Consider the following 22,677-nt stretch of genomic DNA (forward strand, 5'->3'; position numbering starts at 1 on the left):
CAGTGTACATTTTACTGTCTAAAGCACATTAGTTAAATTGAAAAATAATCATAATATGGATATTTAAACACGTTTTTTAAACGGTAGCTGTTCATTTCGATACAGGCTTCAGTTATTTTGTGCATATTATCGCACTATAGACTATTGTGCCTAATTCCAATTAACAGTTTCGTCCTTCGTACTAGTAACTCATGTTGAAATAATTCTCTATCTACTCTATAAAAGAGTACCTTACGTACTGTAAATTCAATCTTCATTTCTGCCCGATCCGAAAAGATAAAGTTACTCAGACATGCTATCTACTGTCCGTCCAAGTGGTTTTGTCGCAGGGTCGTAGAAAGGAGGGAAATCACGTGACAGTTAATTAACGAGGCCGTTTTATTTAAGTTATTTTAAACAGTTTTATAATATTACGTAGACGTCCAATTCCTAACAGAAATTAATGTTTTCAAAAAGAGCTAAGACAGCCCAGCCACTAGCCTTTACAGAGGGGCGAGCAGAAGCGGGTGGGGGAAACTGGGTTGCGACATAGGCAAATGGACGACAGTACCTGTGCGAGAATATGATTCAATATTGAAAGCTCTTTCGTCACTGGAAAACGCGAACATATTTCTGCAACGTACTATACTCACTAACTCAGTACTGTTTGTGTTTACTATGATCGTAAGGTGACTATGACTGTATACGCTTCGTTCTGTGTGAAGAACGGTTGGAAGTTTACTAGTAGAGGGGGTGGGAGTGAAGTACATTAAAAAACTCAGGTACAATAAAAAGTGAAGTAAAAATAAAGTGATGTCCCTGTACATTATGCTGCATTACTTTGACAAACATTTTAACAGTGTTACACAGTATACTGTGATGCAACACACTCTCACTTGATATAGGTAGCGCGCAAATAGTTTATTAGTATTAATTCGCTGTAACTTGGAAATATATTCAATTACATAAAATCCAGTTGCAGATTCTGAAAGCTCGTGATTATCTACCGGTACATATTTCGTGTGCAATATGTCCGGACCTATCTTGTATATTTGGTAGAGGCAGACATCTAAAGGTGTTTGTGTGAGTAAATGTTACATACCATTTTGTTAAACTTGTAATAATATAGTTACAACAATTTACATGTGGATTTTACTACCCAAATTGTTATCGTTACAGAATTATTAAGCATTAAATGTATTGCAATTACGTTCAGCGTGTCGCGCCCCCTTTAATCTTGGGACTCATGATTGTTAGATTTTTTTCTTGTTTTGATGAAAATACTACTTGTCATAATTCATTCGTAGTTTTCTGCCCGAGGGCAGGTCTTTCATTTCAATCCCAGCATTCTCCAGTCTTATTTATTTTCTGCCCACCTTTTAGTCTCTGAATATTGAACCTTTATTTTTTCAGTGGAAATCAGATTGGGCATCTTCTATCATGTTGATGAACAAGCACCAATATCTCGGAAGATATTAATTTTAGGAGCCATGTTTAATAGACTTTTTTTTTTCTTGTTTTGATGAATACTACCATCTCTCAAAATATTGAACGTTTTTTTAAACACGCTGTATATTCCGAAAATGTTGCTATGATTGAAATTGTTTTTATCTTAACAGTTTACATTTGTTACATTTTAATATTAGTTTTTTTTCACCATATTTTACAATTAAAGACGTAATATACGTAATTTCAGTTATATCAGTGAAAGTCATAGCCTATCTTATTAATAGAAGTGCTATAAAAAGAAGTTGCAGAATAATCAGTCTTTTATAACGTTCACATAATTTTGTCGTTTTGCTTTATTAAATGTCTAAACTCTAATGGACTCCATAAGTTCGGCACTAATTGAAGCGTAGGCTGGAACAACGTTGTAAGTTACAAAATTTTCATTCGGCGTGTTTCCGTGTAATAATGTTGTAGCCTATGTCATATTACCTTGTTATACTCCGTGGCTTGCAACTGTCCATCAATGCAGTCCGTGAAATTTGTCCACTCAAAAGTTTGCTACACTATAACAACAACGTTGTACGTGTACACATTTTCGCAGCTCCTGTAAATTTTACCAAATGTAACTTATAACGTTGTTCCAGCCGACGCTTCAGTTAATTTATATGTGAAAAAAAAAATAGCATTTGAAAGTTAAATTGACACAGTTCAGCTCCATTTATATTTCGGTGAACAAAGTTCAACTTTTAAGGACCACTTTTCAGGTGGTATGAACATAATGAACAACGTAATTAGATGGCATGGAAATATTCGTAATAAGGTTGCACTGCAGATGCAGTTCAAATAATGAGAAACTAAACACGAAGGCTGAACGTGTTTGCAGTAGCTATAGCCGGAGCAAGATTACTGAAGCAAAAATCTTATCTCCTCTAAGGGGCTGGCCAGTCGCCTGGATACGACGGCTTAAAAGCGACTGTAGCATGAAGAATATGCTGTGGACGGTTAATGAGGGAGAACTGACCTAGATGTAAGATCGTTCGTTGGAGAGTTTTCCGGCTGCAAAAAACAACGGCAATTTTATAATTAACTCTATTGGGTTCGATAACCACGTCGGAGCCCTGGGTTCATTGAAAAGGAGGGGGAGAGAACCGAATTGATATTTAAATATTGGATGTTACCCAATGGCTGTTCGTGGAGTTGGTCACGGGATGGCTCGATTTTGAAAAATCAGAATGTGAAAAATGCTGGGATTTTAGAATGGCAACATATACATTTGAATTAACGTTTCGTATCCTTTGCAACTGGAATCTACTTGACTCCGCCCGAGAATGTGTCTGGAATGTCTTTTGTGAGGAGTGATGACATCCCTTGTCGTGGGGATATCGTTGGCAAAAGTGCAAAACCTCGAAAGTACTTAGAACATTCTCAGGACGTAACGAGCTTTCGCACTTTTGCCAACGTTATAAAGGATGTTTTATAATTCCTATTACAAACTTCTAAGGGTTGTAGAGGAGACTAATCAGATAAAGTTTTGATTGGAAACCCATGTCCGGAAATGTATCGTTTCGATGCCAAATAAGTTTGAAGATCGATTCGATTAAAATATCCCTCTTCACGCTACGCAAACAAAATGGACTGAGGGCGACTTCTGCAGTCCCCTAATATCGTGTGTCTTCTGTGTACAATCAGTTCTACGGAATCGGCTTTCACATCAGTTGTGATTCAGTCATTGAGCAGTACAGGCCGAGACAGCAGTCCCCTGATATCGTCTGTATATACGAATCTGTAATAGGTTAGGTTAGCTTAGTTTATATATGCATGCAAGGTAAAGCTTGAATGTACACTAGCGTGAAACTTTCGTAATGTCGCCAAAGTTATGTTGGTATTACCAAGGAGACAGCTGAAGGTGTAGAAGGGGAGTACGAGGAACAAATTCAGCGCTAGTTTAGCCCAAACAAGAATGAATATTCAGACGGTTTAAGTTTCAACCAATAAAGATCGGTCGGCAGACCACTAACTTTCAAGGGAATAACTGCCTGAAAATCTACATAACAGTATTTATTTTAGTTACTGAAAAGTCATCAAATTGAAATATAATATTGTATAATTTATATTTTTGTAGTTCAAGAAGTCTTACGTCACCGGGGAAGGGGGGACAGCCTGGGATCCGGGTGAGGAATTTCCCCCCCCCCACCGAACCATCCCCTGAATTAATCACTGGTTTCACTGTATTTTATACCACTCCTTTCTATATTTGGAATTATCCCTTTCATTTAATTATGTACGGAGAACGGCTATAAGGGCTCGTCATCATCACTATCACCACCGCTTCTAAATCTTACTTCCATGGCATCATCATAATATTATAATCTTGAATAATTTCGAGGGAAAAATTGTTCCGGGGCCGGCATCGAACCCGGGATCTTTGGTTAAACGTACCAACGCTCTACCAACTGAGCTACCCGGGAACTCTACCAGACACCGATCCAATTTTTCCTTCTATATCCACAAACCTTAAAGTAGGCTGGCAACCGTCAAGCAAGCAACATTGAGTTATACCTGAAAGCTTGATTTGCATAATACACGTCACTGTTCGTTAACAGAAAACCACAATTAAGTCACACAGAGTTGGTGTGCACTCAATGTTGGTTGGTTGACGGTTGTCAGCTCACTTTGAGGTCTGTGGATATAGAGGGAAAAATTGGATCGGTGTCTGGTAGAGTTCCCGGGTAGCTCAGTTGGTTGAGCGTTGGTACGTGTAACCAAAGGTCCCGGTCCAGGAACAATTTTTCCCTCGAAATTATTCAAATCAACCTGAAAGCTTGATTTGCGTAATACACGTCACTGTTCGTTAACAGAAAACCACAATTTAAGTCACACAGAGTTAGTGTGCACTCAGTGTTGGTTGTTTGACTGTTGTCAGCCCAGTTTTTGGTCTATATAGAGGGAAAAATTGGATCGGTGTCTGGTAGAGTTCCCGGTTAGCTTAGTTGGTAGAGCGTTGGTACGTTTAACCAAAGGTCCCAGGTTCGATGCCCGGCCCCGGAACAATTTTTCCCTCGAAATTATTCAAATCATCTTTACAGGGAGTTATACCTGAAAGCTTGATTTGTATTATAATCTTTATCGTCGTCGTCGTCGTCGTCTTTGTCGTCATTCATTATGAGAAAACTGAGACAAGAACAGTACCTAAGTTTGTAGGCTGCAGTGCAGATTGTGTTACATGCCTTATAGCTACATCCCTGTATCTTGTTTCCCACCTGGGAAAGGGAGAGTAACTGCATTGCCGAGTTGTAATCTTGGCTCTCCCCGCCCTCTTCAATACAAATAATGCATGCCCACCGCAGGGGTGCCGTAAGAACTGGTTCGCATGAGTTACGACGGGATTACACGTGTTGATCATAGTTTACTTGACATTGGCGTGCTCGAGTAACAATGACAAACATGTTGAGTCTGTTTACGCTCTTGACTATCTCTAACGAAAATTCTATACCTTAATTCGCGAGCTTAATTATAGCCACTTACGTCGATAACAAACCTTACTTCGTTGTTACCAGAATAAGATTGATTTGCTCGACTTGTGTAGTCATTTACTTGATTGCTATGAAATCAATGCCGATTACTGTGTATAATTTATACTCCAGTGTGCCTCTTTGTGGCATTTAACGCATGAAACCAACGGGTTGATGCGTGGCGTTGGTTGTACGATTTCTCAAGCAGGATATTGAATGCTGCTTATTGATTTGTGTTCTTGAACTACCATAGCTTTAATTGTAATTCTCCGTACAGTTTATTCAGTCAACCTTTAACCGAACGACTAGAAAATGTTTTGCACGTCAGAGATACTAGTTCAAGTCACGGTGAGTTAAAATTGAACGGAAGGGTAATAAAGATGGTAGATTTCACAGAATATTGCAATTTTTCCTTTCACTGTCATGCATACAGTGCAGTAAAAATGACAGATATTGTGTCTATGTACCGGTACATATCTCGTTATTATGGTCTGAAAGTTATTAAGGATGGAATTTTTATGTTCTAAAATTGCCAAATATTCATCTAAATATTCTCATAAAATTACCCGAATATTATCTTAAAAATAAAGATATTCTCTTAATGATTAAATTGATTAATGCAGGATGCGAAATAACACCATATACTAGTGTTCATAATTCACTTCTCTTCCAAGTATTTGTAAACATTTACTTGAAATAACATTGTGATACAATTATCTCCTCATTCTCCTCGTAGAGTTAACATGAATTTAAAGGCTGGTAATGTCCTCTCCATATCACATGATGTTACTGGACATATTTTGTGAAATGGGATGTACTGTACTTTGCTGCTAAGGTGACCAGATTCACATTGATGAAAAAGAGGGACTGCCTCCGTAGTCTGTTGGTCAGCATGCTGGCTTGCAGATCCGGAGGTCCCGGGTTCGATTCCCGGGCTCGGCTCCCGGCGAATTTTTCTTGGAGAATAAAAATTGCCTGGGTGTTTAGAGTCTGGAAATTTGTATAATATTAATATTAATTAGCCAATTATCAAAATACAAAATACATCAGGACTGTTGACAAGTAACTCAATCTGTTAGCACAACCATAAAACATCTAATAGATACTATAGAGTTACCAACAACGAAAAAAAAAAAAAGATAAAAAAGAGGACATTGTTCGAAAAAAAGAAAATATGCACTTTGATTTAGGCTTAGGCCTATATTATACTTCAAATTACGTCAACAGATTTAGGCTTATGTCAGACTTAAAAGTATGTTAACAACTATTTCATTACAAAATAATTATGATAAAACTTAATACTAACGATTTTACAGTTAGCTACATATGAAAGTCAAGGGAACTATAATTATTAAAGAAGACAGAAAATATATATTTATATTTAGGCTTAGGCCTATATTATATTTAAAATTATGTCAATATCTATTTTATTGTAGCATACTTATGATAAAACTAATTAATATAAAACGATTTTGCAGTTGGCTACATATGAAAGCCAAGAGAACTATAATTATTGTTAAGAGGAGGAGTCCACACCTGTGGAGTAACGGTTAGCGCGACTAGCCGCGAAACCAGGTGGCCCGGGTTCGATTCCCGGTCGGGGGTTTTTCCTCAACCCAATATGAGCAAATGTTGGGTAATTTTCGGTGCTGGACCCCGGACTCATTTCACCGGCATTATCACCTTCATTTCATTCAGACGCTAAATAACCTAAGATGTTGATGAAGCGTCGTAAAATAACCTACTAAAATAAAAAAATAAAAGGAGGAGCAAAGAGAGTTATGAATGTTGGCAAAGAGTATATTCCGTCGATGCTGCTGCCATCTACTGGCAAATTAATTGAAAAAGGCGGCAAATCAGTTGCTGGGTGCGATTCTTCTGTAGATAGGTATCACACCAATCGCGGTAGATGATAGGATGATAGATGGGAAGTGAAAGGTTAATTGAGGCGGTCAGAAGCAAAGGGGTGTCAGTACACTTACGTTTTCTATAAAATGTGATTAATAGTTACTAAGCATTCGTAAATTCCGTGAAGTTTTAATTTTAAATGTTAATGTGTGATGTGGTTAAAAATATATCCTTTTACAACTGAAATTTTATATGCTTTAGTTTACCAAATCCTTTTTTTTTTTTATAGAAATGTCACTTAACTCCTTTGCTTCTAACCGCCTCAATTAGTATTGGGAAGGAGTCGGGTTTTGCTCTTAAATTTGTAGGCCTACTATCTCTGTTTTTCTCTGAAAGTACTTAGAAAGTCACGAAAATCCGAAGTAAGGATAGCCGGCCCCTTAGGCCGAACCCCTACATCATGAATGCAAGGAGAGAATAACACTGATATGCATTTCAAAAAATATTTTGTGCTACAAGAGAAAAAAAATTACTGATTCTAGTTAACCGAAGTGCCCCGAATCCGAATCTGTAGTCATATTTTCTCTATCACGTCAAATTTTTCTGTAATTTTGAAAAAAAAAAAAAAAAAACGAAAAAATTGGCGGTATATCATTGTTTCACATGCATATTGCAACTTTTGTTCCTTTTAATGCAGGAATCCTCGTATAATCAATACTCAGCGGACTTTTGGCTATCCAAAGAGCAGGAAATTGAAATTCTTATTCTTCATAGAAATTGATAGTTATGATTTATAATTAAGCGACGTAGGGGTAGAATTGTGCGGGGATTTCGTACCATGCGCACGAGACATTCAGAATTGGGACGCAATCTTCATATCCGATCGGGACAGAACTGAATGGTGAGACCATTTTGTTTTAGTAAATTAAAATGGCACATACACGATCGCAAAAGAAGTGAGTGAGAGAGAGAAAGCACTTTATCACAACGAGAATCGAATTTCGATATCTTATTCAGTTTCAGCCAGTAGTAAAATCGCTTCAGGTCACGTACAGTAGAAGAGTTTTAAGGCCATTGATGGCTGTTTTATGTCATAAGGCATATGATTTTTTTATAAACTGAATTCTTCAGAAAATGCTAAAGAATAGAATTACATAATTCACTTCTAGTAATACATACGTTATGTTTCTGAACTTTTTTTCTTTTGTTTGCAAAGGTAGTGCCTTACTTGCAAGCTTTTATGTAACTTATAGTTATATTCATGATTATTATTTCATCGAGGGGACACTATGGGGTTTGTAAATACTTTTTTCCTATTGAGCCAATTATTGTAGTTTAGATTTTCAGGTTATGTTTAGAGTACATTGAGAGTACCAAGTTTCCAGTTTCTATGATGGTGAAAAGTTTCGAAGAATTTTTTTCTTAAACATTTTGGGTATTAAGTCTGACTCTCAATTTTGAAGAAAATGTTAACTGCAATATTTGTGAGCTTGGATATGTTGTAAAGTGAAATCAGGTAAACAATTTCAGTCATTAATTTTTTTTCATATACTATGTTGCATTAGAAGTATTTAATTTTAAATTTTGACATTTTAAAATTCACTTACATTTTAAATTTAAAAAAATTATAAATTGGTATGTACTTTAAAATAAAGAAAACTGACACTGGGAGTCACTGACATATTACATAAGACAAGTAAACTATACATTTTTTTTTTAGAAAGATGAGTGATATTTTAATGTAAGAACAAGGAGTCAAACTTAAAAAAAAACTAAAGAAAAAGGCTGTAGGAAAATTGAGTGTAAAGTTTCTACTATATCTTAACACTAAAGTATCAGACATAATACATTACATTTGTAACACATTTACAACTCGAATTCGACTGAGTCCTTTCGTGCTTCGATATAGGACATATTTGTTGTTGTTGTTGTTGTTTAGTCAATTGTCAGACAGATCTGAACCTCACAAGTGATGCCAACAAGGCAATCACTTATGAGGCAATTAAGCCAGGAGATAATGGAGTAGGGTGGCCAGTTTCTTTCCTCGTAGAGGAATATTATATATAGGGTGAATCGTAAATGATGCCATTAATTTCAGGGTATTTATTCCTTGAGATATTTCAAACAAAAAATTTAATACAATTTCGCTCATTTTTGCTTTATTTTCGAGATAAAAATTTTTTTATATGAAACATTTCATAACCTATTTTGGAAAAGTCATTAATATCTGCAAATTCTGTCTTCCATTTCATGTCTTGGGAAGTCCTATCTAATAGCAGGGAATGCTCTGCTAGTTTGGCCTAGTGAAGCAAGTTGGAAGCTGTTGTGTAGGAGGCTGGGTTATTTGCATGTTGGAGAATTTGTGTGCGTCTGCTACATCGTTCCCGGCGATGTTGCAGTGTGAAAGAATTCACTGGAAAGCAATGGTTTTGTCATAGCTGTGAAGGTGTCGTAATGTCTCTGCATTCTTCTACAACTGTTGAAGCTATGGAAAGACTTAGGTCTATACACTGTTGATACATCTCATTTCATTTTTCTTGCCATCTACCGGTCAGTCCGCACACATGTAGGCCTACTTCCGACATGTATCCGGTGTTACAGCTCGTGGATCCTTTTTTATATATTGCTGTCCAGTGGCCATATCACAGTAGTCTGCAGCCCGCAGATATTTCCACCGTGTTAAACTATGGAGTGAAGACTTGCAAATCTATCGGTATTTTTGTTTGTAGTAGAAGTGAAATCCAATCTGGCATTTGTATGTGAAATATCTATATTCCTAGTTATTTTATGATTGAGAAAACCACATAATCACGTTCAAATTGGCCAACCCCGGGATTTGAACCCGAAACCTCCCGAATGTGAATTGTTGTGTTTTATCAGAAATTGTGTGTTATTCTTTATGTAAGCCTTATTCGTAGTCGTCCTCTGGCCAGACTTTAGCGTGCTATTGGATCCGAAGTTACGGGTTCAAACATGGCCAACGGTGAAATAAAAATTTTCAGTAGGTATTGCCCCTTTGGGTGGGAATTAGGGATGCCAATTTTCTGTTGGCTGATTTGTGGACACAGTTCAAATTTTACATAGACCTACGAGGAAATACACAAAATAACCATAGAAGTAGACATATTGATCAGTAATTGTAATATGTGATAGCCTACAGTGAAAACCACAACACAACACAACACAATGGAAATTAGTTCCTCTTAAACCAATATTTCTCTTCACGTTTTTCTACAGAAATGATACTGGGATTATCCTTAAGATATGGGATAATTTGAGAATATGGTACTCTAAAATTGACTTTTACTCGCAGCTCTGCCTTGATTAGATTTTCAGACAGTTTGTTTCTGCCATCTGTCAAAATGTGACCGAGTGAAGGTTTCTGCCATCTGTCAAAATGTGACCGAGTGAAGTGAAAAATTTTTTTGACAGAAGGCATTAGATACTGGAATTGGCGTTACGAATGATACTAATTTCAATAATTCACAGCATGTTGCCGATTTGCCCACAGACTGTTGATCGGAAGCAACATGTTCGTACACACATCTTTTTAGATACAGAGTTAATCGTATATTAGGTTCATTTCCATTCAGTTGGATATACAGCTCGTCCAGACAGCACGATATCTCATTTCCTGGACATTTCGGCGTCCAGAACAGAATCAAAACGTTGCCTGGACCGAAAGTCCTTTTTCTGGGCTGTCCAAGCGAAACCTGGACGTTTGGCAATTCTTGTGAGAATTTCAACTGGCAGGCGTTGTTGCATATTTATGACATGTTTGGAGTTGAATGGGTTACATCAGCTTCTTGTCTGTGCGGATGACGTGAATATGCTAGGGGAAAATCCACAAACGATTAGGGAAAACGCGGAAATTCTAGTTGAAGCAAGTAAAGCGATAGGGTTAGAAGTAAATTCCGAAAAGACTAAGTATATGATTATGTCTCGTGATCAGAATATTGTACGAATTGGAACTATAAAAATTGGAGATTTATCTTTCGAAGAGGTGGAAAAATTCAAATATCTTGGAGCAGCAGTAACAAATATAAATGACACTCGGGAGGAAATTAAACGCAGAATAAATATGGGAAATGCGTGTTATTATTCGGTTGAGAAGCTTTTGTCATCTAGTCTTCTGTCAAAAAAATCTGAAAGTTAGAATTTATAAAACAGTTATATTACCGGTTGTTCTGTATGGTTGTGAAACTTGGACCCTCACTTTGAGAGAGGAACAGAGATTAAGGGTGTTTGAGGATAAGGTTCTTAAGAAAATATTTGGGGCTAAGAGGGATGAAGTTACAGGAGAATGGAGAAAGTTACAGAACGCAGAGCTGCATGCATTGTATTCTTCACCTGACATAATTAGGAACATAAAATCCAGACGTTTGAGATGGGCAGGACATGTAGCACGTATGGGCGAATCCAGAAATGCATGTAGAGTGTTAGTTGGGAGGCCGGAGTGAAAAAGACCTTTGGGGAGGCCGAGACGTAGGTGGGAAGATAATATTAAAATGGATTTGATGGAGGTGGGATATGATGGTAGAGACTGGATTAATCTTGCTCAGGATAGAGACCAATGGCGGGCTTATGTGAGGGCGGCAATGAACCTGCGAGTTCCTTAAAAGCCAGTAAGTAAGTAAGAAAATCCTGTACCAGAAAGGGAGAACTCGAAACAAAATTTATCAAAGAGTTCTCGCCTATGTTAAAATAATTCTGAACAGTAAGTAGTTGATAGAATAAATATTGCCATCTGTACGACTGGGACTAAGCTGAACTCCTCTTCATCGCATGATACAACATAACCACAAAAAACAATTACAGGAAAAAAAATTGAATTCAGTTTATCTTCCAAACGCTCGTATAGCACTTAATTTCCTCGATAAAGTGTTGAAAAAGCTCTTACTCTAATGATGTGACCACGCGTATAAATATAAATTAACGTGTTGCAGTGTCAGCCTTGTTTGCTCTACTGAAGTTCACGTGGCCGAACGTACGAGGCGTGTTTGAAAAAAAAAAAAAGAGGGAATACCCGTAACTATGGCGCTGAAATATCTCATTCTACAAACTTGGAATTAGAATTAAAAGAACGTTTTATTAGATTAGCGGATAAAAATAGTCGTAGGTTCGGAGGATGAAATTTAGTTGTAAGTTTTCACACCGTTGCGGGCTTTTCAGCAAATTTGAAGATAATTAAATCGTCGTCCCTCGGGTCGTTAAGAATGCATGCGGTGCAGTGCGTCTTTTGCTGCTGGGCGCGTGGTGCATGCGCGGCCGCCATGTTGTGGAAGTGTTCGCTCCGTGGCCGCTCAGTGCAGTGCGAGCGTCAGAGCCGACAGCATGCAGGGAACACCGACCGTGCAGCCGCCCCGCAATGGACTCGACCCCGACTAAAGGTGTGTCTTAAGTTTGTATCGATTGTACTCTCAAAGAACTCCTTGCTTTCCCACCGGTTTCCCACTCTTGCACGACACACATACCCGGAATTCCGAGTCCTCCACGGTTGGCCTTCCAACTCCATGTGTTCCTTCATCGTGTACCCTCTACCCCATCATCTTTCACAGATGGTTACATCAAGTCCTGTTATTCCACTTCAGTGGCACAATTCTGTAATGGTGGGAGCCTATCCCAACGCCTATTCGAAGGGGTGAACTGCCTCTTATGATCGATTCCCGTGCCCCCAAAGCATGGCAATGTAGTTGATACAGTGTCCTATTAATCTTGTTGTTGTGATTGATTTTTGTGTCTTGTCGTGCGCCAAGTCATTAACAGCATTCGTATGCGATTGACAAGTGTTCTGAAATAATCGATTCCTTTCGTATTTTGTCAGTGACGTAACTGTTCTTGTGGCATGTGTTCTGGAACGTCAGGTGTCGGAAGGCGTATCGTCCTCCGCAATTTAAATGCGTAAGTGGCGGCGCGCACGTATGGAAGGTTGCATAGTTCGTAGGATGACACTCAGCATCACGTAAAGTTCCATCATTCGTCTAAGCGACGTATTACATGCGGTCGTTTCTGTTAGGTTTTTTGAGCACGTGGCGCTGTTATAAAAGCATGTGCAATAGCTGTTTTAATCTTTAGGTAATGAATATTTTATAGTTTGTTGCTCGAAAGTACAACCTGCCGGGATTATCGTTTATGCTTCGAATGAACGGCAGTTGAATTACACATGTTGTGTACATATACAAAATGTTTGTTCAGTGACAGATTCATGTCTGTTTTCAAATCCAACAAAACGATGTGATTCGTGGATCTGTAACTCTACATCACATTTCCATTTTACTTAACGAAAACTGTAGCAATAAATGTAACAATAAAATCCATACACATTGTACGGTTTTGTGGTTACACGTAGTGGGTCAAATGGGAAATGGATTTCTTTTTTGTTTTGGGACTGCAGCCAACTGTGCATAGTTGTAAAAAGTTGGGAGTTATATTCAGTACACGTGGCCGCTATTACTTTACACCTTTAGAGGAAGAAAACAACGATTTTTTTTTCTTCTTCAGAGTTTTGAACAGATTTTAGTTTTAGATAATTATAAGTAAGTTAACGTAAATAAATAAATCATAGTGTAAGTAATGCATACAAAACTAAATTTTATGATTTTATTACATAATGACTACCGTCACCTTCGCCTTTACTATTATCAGTACTGATATTGAAGATAATATACCTTGTTTTAACACAATGAAGAATGTAGTTGCTATTGTGAATATCTTTGTGCAGAAAGCAATTCTCACAATATTGGAATGTAGGGAAACTAGTACAATTGCATGCGCAATAAATGACGAGAAATTAATAAATGTATACGTAATTATTTACAATAGCGGTACCATTCGTAGCTATACAGTATTTCTCTACTTCTTCCTGTGTGATTTCCATCCATTTATGCTTTAAACTACCACACACTTTCCGGAAGTTAGGTTAGATGATGCTCGCCCTGAAACCTTTCATCTACACTTTCTCGACTTTTTTTTTTTTTTTTTTTTTTTGGCGGTGTATAATATTTCCCATAATTAAAAACCAGACTCTTTCTATTTACTTTCACTGACCGTTCTCAACGTCCACATACTCCATTATTTATTATTCGTTCACCACTTGCTCATGTACTTCCGTAAACAAAAAAGATAACTACGGTGTTGCTAAAGTAAATAATTACCAACGCATGCTATAGATTTTCTTCTGTTTTGATATTTTAATAGGTAGACAGGTAAATTTCGCCTTTTTCATAACTTCACCACTAATGACATTTCACTGGCTGTAGCATTGTTATGACTAGAGACTGGCACATTATGCAGAAATTTTACCATTAGTTTGGCAAAGTAATATTTCAGTGCTAAAATATCTTCTTCCCTGAGTTTGGAGTAGGTTAAAATTATTATTTACAAAATAAGAGAGATTAATAGTTTTGTTTCCATTTAATAGACTGTGCTACCAAGTAAGATACAATGAATTTGCATAATACAATGAATTTGATAATAGAGATTAATAGTTTTTTTCCATTTAATAGACTGTGCTACCAAGTAAGATACAATGAATTTGCATAATTTACTAGTTTTTCAGATCATGAAACCCTTACCTAAATGCAAGAACTAGGTAACTAAAAAAAAATCTTCTTAAATCGTCTGGTTTCAAGACTGATTGCAATATAACACAAGTAATTTTTCTACATTTCTGGCAAAAGATTTCACCTTCTGTCAATTAATATTGGTTTGTACGATGAAAAACCCATGAAGTTGCAAAAAGAGGAGAAATTAAGTTGACAACAAACGTGATGGTTTAAAAACCGTTTGGAAATATTAATTTACACGTTTATAAGTAGACATGGCAACACTGAAAGAGTTTTAACTGGATTCGAAAGGATGAGCAAACGTGAAATAGGAACCAATTATTTTATTTTGGCTTTTCGAATTCATTGAAGTTACAAGTGTAATGACTCTAAACGGGAAGTTGGAGATTTCACTTGCCCTTGGAAATGCCGGAATGTCGGTGAAATGTGTGGTTTTGGTTATTTTATTATGTCTGAAAGTCTGGTTCAGTGATAGTTACAGAAATATTAACAGAGAGGAAAAATCGTGCAAAATATGAAACAATTGTGAAGATTTTATGAAATATGAACATTTTACCAAAACATAATGAAATATGATAATTTTTTTGGCGTTAATTGCATTCTACACATCGAGAATGGTGAAAATCCTACCGCTAGTAGGAACGGTTTCATTTCATATTTTGCCTGTCACTAATTATGATTGCTCGCCTCGCCGTGTGTACACTGGCTATGATCAAGTTCTAAAATGACAGATAACACGGGACAAAGAAAGGAGAATTGGACTCACCTGGTACCTATGGAAGGGAGTTAATTCTCTGCTGTTTCTTATCTACTCGCTATTATGACCGACAGAAGTAAAGAAGGTTTACAGTAATTTTTCCGATTGTCAAAAGTTTTAAGTCTTATTGCAGTGGATAATCTTGGTAAAATAATTGAGACAGATTATAAGCGTACATAACAAAAGGCGCAAGAAAATACTTTTTGATGCAGGAAACCCTAAACGATGTAACACTTTGTGTAGAAAGTTTTTAAGATATATTATAAATTTGTTAGTATCATGCTGCTTTGTGAAAAAGTAGAAATAAAATAAACGTTAAATAGCTTTTCAGTAATGTCCCGAGGTTAAAGTGACTAAAAACAGACTGTTTGTCAGATGATTTATTGGTTGAAAAACGTATGAAAATACATACTGTTAACAGAAATTTCTTCTTTTTCTTGAGTTAATAGGTCCGTGACCTGTTCCGTCGTCATGTGAACGTGTCTTGCCAACTTGTTTTTGATCTGCCTACATCTCTATATCCTCTGGGTCTTATAGTTTAATAATGTTTTCGGTAGGCGTTCTTCGTTCACTCTTAATATACTGTACAGGGTGGGCACAAAGTTCCGTTACCACCTATAATTGATGTACGCCATGCGACGCGCTTTCCAACAGATTACACAGCAATGCTGAGGCGAATGTCACACCGAATCTGGCTACTTATTATTTTGTGTGAGGAGAATGGTGGGGGACATACTGACCCTTTGGTCACTTAGGACACATGGTTAGTGTAAAGTGGATGTATGTCTGCATTATGACCGGAATTACATAAATAGTGTGTATATTTGAGGCATCTATGTAGAGTAACGGGACTTTGTGTCCACCCTGTATATTGATAGCCATTTATTTTTTGTTCCGCAATTTTTGTTTAAGCTGGATCATATTTAGTTCCCTTCCTGATAGCTATGCTTCCCTTTTGATTCATGAGGGTAAATCCAGCTACCGATCTCAAGAATCTCATTTCAGCGGATTCTGTTTTCCTTTCATCAGTTTTATCCAAGGCCCAATTCTCGCGTCCTTAAGTTGGCATTGGTACTACCATCATTTGGTCAAATTTGATTTGCGTGTTTTTAGTACCATGTTTTATAATGCTGTTATTACCACATTCATTTGTCTTAATATGTTCAATTTTATATTTAAATCTTATTCCTACGTAACGGGCCACTAGTCCAATACATGGAAGGATGATGAATCTCATTATTATTATTATTATTATTATTATTATTATTATTATTATTATTATTATTATACATTTAAAGACATTTATTTCGAAATGCGATATTAAGTTATTGTGCATTGTGAAATAGGCCATTTCTACTTCAAGAAATGCATCAGAAGGTGTACTAGCATAGTAGGCTATTACTCTAGTACTCGGAATAATATACAAATTCATTTCAGCAAGTTTTCATTTTTGTCGACTCATTTCAAAGAAATAAAAGGATACTATAATTTAAGTAGTATTGATGAAGCACATTCCACCGGCTAAAACCACATTTGGCTTCAGTCAATTTTCATTTCAAATAGGCTATTTTTATAAAATTAGTCCAATTTTGTAAAAAAAAAAAATTGAACTCAGTATGTAGAGTAATAAATTCTACGTGCACAAATTTACATGAATAGCACAGTTTTTCTAATTTTCTGGTTTCGTTCCCTCTGCACAATGCTATCTATTTATGGTTTTAGTGGAACTTGGAAAGAATCAATACCGACCAATTACAGAAAAAAAAAAAAACCTGATGAATAACTTCGGAAATTTATTTTCAGAAGGTTGTTCAAACATGAAATTAACGCAAGTTGTAAAAGTCGCCTTTAGAAAAATAACTAGCTTACAGGTTTTGCTAAAAATTTATGCATTCTTTTTCTATACTTGGAGAGGACTTAAAGTGAAACAACACTTATGCATGATACTCCTGTGATTTAAAATGGTACGCGAAACGTTTACGAATGCAGTACATATTTGATGTCATAGTAGCGTATACTAGTGTCGGCACTTGTTGAATGGCTTCATTATTAAACTCTGTAATTTCAGGACCTGAAGAGACTCCGATTACGTTTTCCCAGAGTTATTTTAGGATCTTAAACATTCTTAAAGTGCCATTTGGAATATTTTATAACTTTCTTAGAGAAAGAGGGAAGTTTGCAGTGTGCAGTATGTTTGAAACCCAGCATTAATACGCCACAGTTTTGGAGATATATTTAATATTTTTACAGCGCACTTAAAACACTTCGATGTTTATTATAACTTAAAACCCATCATAATTGTTACACAGTTTGAGAGTAAAAAAAGAATACTTTCAGGATATTATTATGACATCAATTTGGAAAACGTATTATAGCCTATATGTCTTTCACATGTTAAATTTTATGTTACCTTGTTAACATGTTCCGGCCTACTATTGGCCATCATCAGAACTGGTTGTTGCTGGTCTTGGCGCCTTTTGTTTTGTTTCCTGTGGGGGTGTGTTTGTGTAGTGTAATGTGAAGTCAAAGAGTGTGTGTTCTGAAATTGAGTTGTGTGTTGAGAATTTCATTTGGATGTGTTTTTGTGTGTCTGTATATTTCGTATTATTCTAGTGTGTTTAGTTTCTGGCTTTTCGGTTGGATGTGTAGTATTTCCATGTCTGTGTTGATGTCCCTGTAGGTGTGATTAGCATTTATGATGTGTTCTGCATATGTGGAAGTGTTTTGTAATTTTCTTATGGCTGTGATGTGTTCTTTGTAACGTGTTTTAAATGATCTGCCTGTCTGTCCTATGTAGAAGTTGTTGCAGGTGTTACATTTGAGTTTGTATACGCCTGTGTGGTTGTATTTGTTTGTGTAGTATGTGTGTTGAGATGTTTTTGTAGAGTATTATTTGTTCTGTATGCGATGTTGTAATTTAATTTCTTGAATGAGGTTGCAATATTGTGTGTTTTTGTTTTCGTATGTTAGTGTGATGTATTTTTTGTGTTGTGTTTGTGTTGTATTCTTATGTTTTTTATGATTAAGTTTTGTCTTTCGTATTATGTTGTCTATTATGTTGGGGTTGTATCAGTTTTCTTGTGCTATGTCTTTGATTTTATTTAGCTATTCTTTGTAATCATGTTGGTTCATTGCTATGTTGAGTAGTCTGTGCACCAGTGTTCGGAATGGAGCTTGTTTGTGCAGTGTTGGGTGATTAGATGTACGGTATGTATGTTGTTGTGGGTTTTCTGTATACTTTGAATGTGTGTTTGTTGTCGACTTGTTGTGTAATCAAGATGTATTTATGACATCAAATTACATCGAAAAAGTTGAATCCGGTGCATTTATTTAATATACAAACAAATGAAGAACTAAGTTTTAATAATGAGTAATCTTATAAAATATGTAGAAATTATGAATTGCGAATTTTTAGTTCGTTCATTTGTTTCACATAGAAAACAAATCAACTAAATTTAATAATGAGTAAGCTTATCACAAATAAGAAGTGGAAATTATGAATTTGGAATGTTTAGTTCTTAACCCAAGATTGTCTCTCTAGTAGTTTAAGAATGTAGCGGTATAATACCGGTAGGTACGAATCTGAGAAACCTGGTATTCGTGATTATTTAGGACCGTGTTTCTGATCGTAGGATATCAGTCCATTTTTAACATCACTTTGCTCCTGTTTCAAGACGTTTCCATGATATATTTTTTCTCCCGTCTTTGGAGTCCGAGATAATTTTTGACCCAAGTCCATAAGTATGATTTTCTGAATTTCCTGCTTAGCCGTCCAGCCGCAAACATGCTACCCCCAGAAAAAACTGTCCACGTACAATCGCCGCACAGTCCCTCATGTGAAAACCGATGACACACGACACAGATCCCGTATACGTAGTCACCGCAACCGACCTTAAAGCGGTATCGTTGTCTGACAAGTTGTTTTATCAGCTTTTAAGTTCCGGCAAGGCCGAGTAGAATATAAGTCATAGGACAGGATTCTTCAGAACGCTCCCGTTTTCCTTGTCACCAGTCTCAAATTATCTATAAATGTCCCAATGGGGAAAAGTCTGTCCTTTTGAGGCAGTAATGTGCAAGTATTTTTCGGTACATAGTGGGGTTTTATATCTGATCAATAATTTTGAGCTGAAAACGAATGAAAGTAGAGAAATAAATATTTGCCTTCTCATATTTCTCTGTTTTATTAAATTTTTACGCATTTATATGCTTCATTCTATAATCTGTGTCATTCTATTTCAATATCTGTGGTGGAATTTTTCCCAGTTATTTCGTGTAATTTTAGTTACTTTTCTAACTATTGATCATTCTTTACTTCTACTTTGTTTGGACCTCTATTGATGTGACATGACTTAATTATTGGCTTTTAAAGAATCCAGAGGTTCATTGCCGCCCTCACATGAGCCCGCCATCGGTCCCTATCCTGAGCAAGATTAATCCAGTCTCTATCATCATGTCCCATCTCCCTCAAATCCATTTTAATGTTATCTTGCCATCTACGTCTCGGCCTCCCCAAAGGTCTTTTTCCCTCCGGCCTCCCAACTAACACTCTATATGCATTTCTGGATTCGCCCATATGTGCTACATGTCCTACCCTTCTCAAACGTCTGGATTTAATGTTTCCAATTATGTTAGGTGAAGAATACAATGCGTGCTGTTCTGCGTTGTGTAACTGTCTCCATTCTCCTGTAACTTCATTTCTCTTAGCCTCAAGTATTTTCCTAAGCACCTTATTCTCAAAGACCCTTAACCTATGTTCCTCTCTCAAAGTGAGAGTCCAAGTTTCACAACCATAAAGAACAACCGGTAATATAACTGTTTTGTAAATTCTAACTTTCAGATTTTTTTGACAGCAGACTGGATGATAAAAGCTTCTCAACCGAATATTAACAGGCATTTCCCTTGTTTATTCTGTGTTTAATTTCCTCCCGAGTATCATTTATATTTGTTACTGTTGCTCCCAGGTATTTGAATTTTTTCACCTCTTCTAAAAATCTTCAATTTTTATATTTTCGTTTCGCATAATATTCTCGTCACGAGACATAATCATATACTTTGTCTTTTCGGGATTTACTTCCAAACCTATCTCTTTACTTGCTTCAAGTAAAATTCCCGTATTTTCCCTAATCGTTTGTGGATTTTTTCCTAACATATTCACGTCATCCGCATAGACAAACAACTGATGTAACCCGTTCAATTCTAAACCCTCTCTGTTATCCTGGACTTTCCTAATGGCATATTCTAGAGCAAAGTTAAAAAGTAATGGTGATAGTGCATCTCCTTGCTTTAGCCCATAGTGAATTGCAAACGCATCTGACAGAAATTGACCTCTAGGGACTCTGCTGTACGTTTCACTGAGACACATTTTAATTAATCGAACTAGTTTCTTGGTTTTGATATGACATAAAGATATTTTAAATGTGCCTCGGTCTTCTTTTTTTACGATTAGTACCCCAGCTTTGTACCAAACCTTTAAACGCATTGTCATTGACACGGGATTATAGACCTAGTAATTAAACGTGTGTATAGTGTTGGTAAGTTAATACAAATGATTAGTTGAACTGAATTGTTTGCTGCTGTATAAAGTATCTTGTAGATACTACGTAATTAAGTACGCGAAGCGTTTAATTAAATACTAATTCTTAAAAGTTTCATTAAAACCTTCCCACCGCTATAAATTCTCTGCTCCCGTCTGTAGATCCGCGAAGCGTTAAAATTGGGAAACGATTCATATAATTGTTCACGAAATAGAAGGGTTTTTCCAAGTGGGCGAATTTACTAAAATGTTTCGTTAAATTTATGTTTCGCAACAGGATCATTGATCGTCTTTTCTGCTATAACAAATGTTTTGACGCAACTGCAAGAGAGACCGCGTGATGTTCTGTCGTGTTGGAGCCTGTCCAAAATGCGACAGCTGTTTTACTACACTGAATCCTTTCGACTTAAATGCCCTTAGCAGTTGACAGTGTCGTATTCATATATGATCGATATTAGAGATTGATATCATTAATGTTTATTTTATTTATCGATGCACATTAATTACATACTAATCAAGATTACTGTAGAAAAATTACGCTACAGAATTAAATCAGGTGTATATACGAGTGAATAAGGTGTCTAAACTGCGAAATGTTCTTTAGCTAACAATGATGGTAAGACGTTTCGGAAAAATTTCTCTTCTACTTCGCAACATTTTCCTGTTTTGCCATACTTTTTCCCAATTTTGTATTATCAAGAAATATCAATATTGTTCCGTGGCATTACTTCTAAATGCAATGTAAAAATGATTTTTCTTGCTGAAACAACCTTTCAATTTATTATTTCAAACATTTACAAAAGTCAACTCACTAACAGGAACTGCAATAGACCTACGTAATTGCAAATAGAATCATAATATAGTATCCTAGGCTACATTTAGAGTACATAGGCGTAGCCATTACATATAACTTAGTTAAATATGCCGTGCATTTATCTTGATATTAAGTGGAAAGCTTTCTTTTTCTTACGTCCAGAATCCAGAAGGTTTCCTAATCTCCAGCGTCTTCTCGTTGTTACAATAAATGTTTTTATTTTAGTAGGTTATTTTACGACGCTTTATCAACATCTAAGGCTATTTAGCGTCTGAATGAGATGAAGGTGATAATGCCGGTCAAATGAGTCCGGGGTCCAACACCGAAAGTTATCCAGCATTTGCTCATATTGGGTTGAGGGAAAACTCCGAAGAAAACCTCAACCAGGTAACTTGTCCCGACCGGGAATCGAACCCGGGCCGCCTGGTTTCGCGGCTAGACGCGCTAACCGTTACTCCACAGGTGTGGACTACAATAAATGTGTGTACGCGATTTTATAGCTGCTTACGAATGCATAGGCTTTATTCCTCACAGGGTTGAAGACGAAACTGGCCAAAGGCCCAGTCTTGAAATCAGTGACGAAGATACGATGAAGTCGATAACAATTATTTGTATGACCTCACTGTCAACTGTTCAAGTACGTAATTATTGCCATTATGACATTTTTCTCGTAAGAAAATCTTTCGAAATCTTCAGGTATAAAATCCCTTTGAAGATTCCCACGCTGGGATAAATTTATTTAAAGAAAAACTTTTGTACAAAAATATATCTACCAATAAAAATCGTATGGAATAAAAGAAATATGTTTAAAATAATGTAAAATCTGCCTTTGAGAAGCCTTTTTATCAGGTTATTGGGACACACGTGCTTGAAGTGACATTCCATAACCCTTCATTTCTCATCAGCTGGACTTACAGACCGAATATAAAAATTCTGTCTTGATATTTATCGTACTGGATTAAGAAATGATCATAAGATATTGTGGTTATAAGCCAGCCAAACTTGGTCCCCCTCCCCTCTTTCCAACTCAAGAAATCGTGTATCGTCAATATTAGGTTTTATACATCCCTCAGTAAAATTATTGTGACTGTACTTTATTTTATTATAACTTTAAGAAATATGTGAAAAAGCAATGTGTAATTTGTTATAAAATAAAACTAGTGAATTAATCATGAATGAGCAACAGTAATTTATTTAAATGAGAAAAAGGAAAGAAAAAC

The 22,677-nt window shown here is 36.4% G+C and overlaps 1 protein-coding gene across 15 annotated transcripts in view; it reads left to right on the forward strand.

Annotated features, from left to right (window-relative positions):
* Positions 1 to 22,677, forward strand: part of LOC138699780 (multiple PDZ domain protein-like) — a 1,065,748-nt gene that overhangs the window by 52,413 nt on the left and 990,658 nt on the right. Inside the window, exon 1 of one of the 15 annotated variants that reach the window (XM_069825921.1) lies at positions 12,036 to 12,178. The exons of the other annotated variants lie outside the window; for them this stretch is intronic. The gene's annotated coding sequence lies outside the window, so the exon portion shown is untranslated. Of the gene's footprint in view, positions 1 to 12,035; positions 12,179 to 22,677 lie in introns of those variants that run through there. 15 annotated transcript variants of the gene reach the window in all.

This window comes from Periplaneta americana, chromosome 5 (genome assembly GCF_040183065.1).
Source record: "Periplaneta americana isolate PAMFEO1 chromosome 5, P.americana_PAMFEO1_priV1, whole genome shotgun sequence".
Classification (NCBI taxonomy): domain Eukaryota; kingdom Metazoa; phylum Arthropoda; class Insecta; order Blattodea; family Blattidae; genus Periplaneta; species Periplaneta americana.